The following is a 4,072-nucleotide window of genomic DNA, read 5'->3' on the forward strand; positions in this document are numbered from 1 at the left end:
AAATATTAAATTCCCATGACTACATTTTACTGCAATAGTCTGCATTTAGGAATGGGATGTGGTAAAAAACAATTCATGTGAGCTAATTTTGGAGGATTATATGTTAGATAAAATCCTTATGTATTGTTAACATTGTCTCACTATTCTAATCTCGCCTGGTGACATCTGAGGAAGGTGGTATTTTAAGTGTTTAATATATTATATTCAATAAATTTAGAAGTTCTTCCACTAATTTAGCAAGGTGGGCTTCAGCATAAATAAAGCTAGAATTTAAAAGTGATAAGAAATGTGGACATAGCCTAAAATGCTCTCTGAAACATCTGCTACTACACAATCTCCTGTACTTGAATATTCACATATTAAAATATTTATTAATGTGCAATTTATTTACAATCGACTATATTTTAAAGACACAACAGTAGCCAATGCCAAGAATTAAATAGCACATCAGGTAGCACAAACTTTCAGAGTGTGCTCACCAAAATGTGTCAACTTCACATCATTTGGTGTTATGCTATGCTTGTCACGTTTAATATTTTAAGCATTTCTCATTGAGGAAACTGAACTTCTTATTAATATTTTATTTAAGCCTGTACTCCACATTATGAAAGTTCAAACTACCTTTTTATAACTATAATTGTAAACATGAATATACATTTTAACATTTTGAAAGGTTAATTATGAAACTATGCACTATGGATAGAGAAGTGTTTCTGCTCTTGAATTTCTTCCTTTGTGTTTCTTGCCTCAGAAACTTTTAAACAATGATAATTAACTTTAATTTGTATTTCACTCATTACTGTATTCCTGCTCTGTGTTCTCAACATGGTCGTCAGACTCATGCGCACAGAGGCAGTGGGTTATGTGCACTATGTATCCAGGGTCAGCCTGATGTGCGGTTGCATATTGTAGTGCTCAGTAAACAAGAAAAAGGGAGAAGGGGAAGGAAAGAAGAAAAGCAACATGAACCAGGCATGGTGGTGCAAGCCTGTAATCCCAGCACTCAGGGGTTGTTGCAAGTTTGAAGCCAGCCTGGGCTACAGAGTGAGCTCAAGGCCAGCCTGAATTGCAGAGAGAGACTTTGTCTCAAAAAGACAAAAAAAGAAAGAAAGAAGAAAGGAAGGAAGGAAGGAAGGAAGCAAGGAAGGAGAAAGAGAAAAGGAAAAAAGAAAGAAAGAAAGAAAGAAAGAAAGAAAGAAAGAAAGAAAGAAAGAAAGAAAGAAAGAAAGAAAGACACACAGAAAAAGACAACATGAAAGCAGGCAACAGTTATGAAGTGAATGGGCCTTCATTTCATCTTAACCAGTATTTACCAGATGCCAGGTACTAGATGAGATTCAAAGCCCTAAAATCAGCTTACTTGAAAAAGTCACCTAACATAGGTTTTGCTACCTGAAAAAGGAAACAGTAATGAATTGGTGGGGAGATTTATTGAAACAAAATATAGGAGTAGCTTAAAAGATAAGGTTGAAAATTCCGACTTCTTATAAAAGTACAACATAGAAAAAGTTATCCTAAAGAGAAATGATTGAAATAAGCATTAATCTTGTATTCTTTATGTAATTATAGGATGCTTTGGGAAAAGGCAGCTCCGAGAAAAAAATCTAAAAATGCATAGTAACAGTTGAGAATAATAAACCTTATACCACTATGAAGATATTTACCATGAAATCTCCTTGAATTCTAAAAGTGTATGATTCTGTGCATAAGTAGTTTCAATCAGAACATTACAAAAAGTAGAGGAGGAAGCAGATGGTAGCTATATGGAGTATTTTATAAAAAGAATAGTGTTTGGGAAAGGAGAACATGACAGATAAGCAAAGAGAAAGCCTTGAAAAAAGAGAATTAAGATGGAAAGAAGAGAGATACATGGAAACAAGGAAGGAAGGAAGGAAGGTGAGGAGGGAGAGAGGGACGAAAGTTGCTTGGGTAGCATGCCTCATTTTCTTTTTTTTTTTCATTTTTTAATAGTACGTCAGTATAGAAATCTCAGAGAAAGAATTTTTCCAAAGGAACGTGAATCAATAGAATTGAGAACATTCACTGTTCTTTATTATATATGCATAAAATACTGAAAAATAATTTGTTCTAAGTTCTAGGATTTCATGTACTACTTCCTATCCCAGAAAGCTTATTTTAATCTTCTGGTTTGTGGAAAAAAATCAAATTGTCAAAATTAAAAGGCATTTCAAAATATAAAGCAAGGAATAACTTTTTACCAAAGAAGAGAATTAAAACTTTCAATACATGTTCTTTTTAATCTATAATCTCTAATTATTTTGTGTAAAAAATAATAAAATGAAAAGTATACCATTAACAAATTTGCAAATCTCCACTAAATTGTTCATCTTTGTGCTGTTCTTTTGTAACCATACCCTAATCTGTGTTTTGCTCTCCCATTAGATTAAACCTCCACATCTTGTCCATCTTTGTAACTCCCATAGTACTTTGCAAGATGCCTTGTATATATATATCGTCTTATAAGAATGCTTATTCAACTGGAGTGTGTTTAATCTATACTAACTTCACAATATTCCAGGCTTTCTTTCAAATTTACTCATATACTGTATTTTTCTATGTCTAAATATTAAGAAATTTGTAAATTTAAATAGAATTAAGCATAATTTCAATTGCCTTATTATTTATTCTATCCACTTAAAACTTTTTTCCTTAATGTGCTCTCTTTGTATGAGAAGCTGTAAAACAAAGGAAATTTACATTCAAATTTTGACAAGTTCTCTGTTTGTTTTCAAGACACATTGGAATTGTTAGCCATAGCTAAGAATCGTACCTTAAATCAGTTTGAGTCAAAAACTAGAAAGAGTTGTAAGAGTGAGTTTTCTCCCTTCTATTATCAAGTTATGATGTCACTCTTGTGATTAAAAAAAGAAAAAGAAAGAAAACTGAGCAAAACACTTTCAAATAAAGCAAAGTTCCCTTCGGCTGCAGCAACCATTACAGAGCAGCAGCCCTGGCCCTGCGCTACCCCATGGCCGTGGGCCTCAACAAGGGCCACAAGGTGACGAAGAATGTGAGCAAAGCAAGGCACAGCTACTAGCTACCACCGCGCACGCCTCACCAAGCTTACCAAGCTCATGTGGGACATGATCCCGGGAGGTGTGCGGCTTCGCCCCCTAGGAGCAGCGCGCCACGGAGCGACTCAAGGTCTCTAAGGACAAATGGGCCCTCAAGTTCATCAAGAAATGGGTGGGGACACACATCCACTCCAAGAGTAAGCGCGAGGAGCTGAGCAACCTGCTGGCCGCCATGAGGAAGGCAGCTGCCAAGGACTGAGGCCCTGTGTGTGGAATAAACCTTTGCCGAGAAAAAAAAAAAAAAAAAGCAAAGTTCAAAATTTCTATGTGTAACAATGTTAATATAATTAATGTCACTGGCTACACTGTACAGCTAAAATAGTTAAAATGATAAATTTTGTGTACATTTTATACCATATAAAACAAAATATTTTTTCTAATCATTTGTTTATAGTAAAATGTCTTTCATCAGGCCTGTTGCAGTGCATTTAACTCATTAAAATAAACTGACCCATACTCCCAAAATTGTTATACAGATTAAATGTAATCCCAATCAAAATACCATTAGTATACCTCACAGATCTAGAGAAAACATTCCTAAAATTCATCTGGAAACAGAAGAGACCCAGAATAGCAAAAGTAATCTTTGGCAACAAAGATAAGGCAGGAGGCATCACATCCCTGACTTGAAATTATACTACAAAGCGACTGTGATAAAATCAGCATGATACTGGCAAAAAAACAGACCTGAGGATTGGTGAAACAGACTGGAAGATCCAGCCATAACCACAAACACACTCGGCCAACTTATCTTTGACAAAGGGGCCAAACATGTTCAATGGAAGAAAGATAGCCTCTTTAATAAATGGTGCTAGGAAAACTGGATCACCACATGCCAAAGACTAAAACTAGATGCATGTCTATCACCATGCACCAAACTAAGGTCAAAATAGATTAAAGATATAAATGTTAAAACAGAAACAATGAATCTACTGGAAGAGAAAGTAGGCAAAAATCTTGAAGACATAGGGGTAGGC

At 35.1% G+C, this 4,072-nt stretch overlaps 1 pseudogene; it reads left to right on the plus strand.

Moving 5' to 3' along the window:
* The first annotated feature begins 1,252 nt into the window (after positions 1-1,252).
* Positions 1,253-3,294, plus strand: LOC102025231 (annotated as a pseudogene).
* Positions 3,295-4,072: the final 778 nt, after the last annotated feature.

Source organism: Chinchilla lanigera, unplaced genomic scaffold (assembly GCF_000276665.1).
Source record: "Chinchilla lanigera isolate Chin_1 unplaced genomic scaffold, ChiLan1.0 scaffold00068, whole genome shotgun sequence".
Lineage (NCBI taxonomy): Eukaryota > Metazoa > Chordata > Mammalia > Rodentia > Chinchillidae > Chinchilla > Chinchilla lanigera.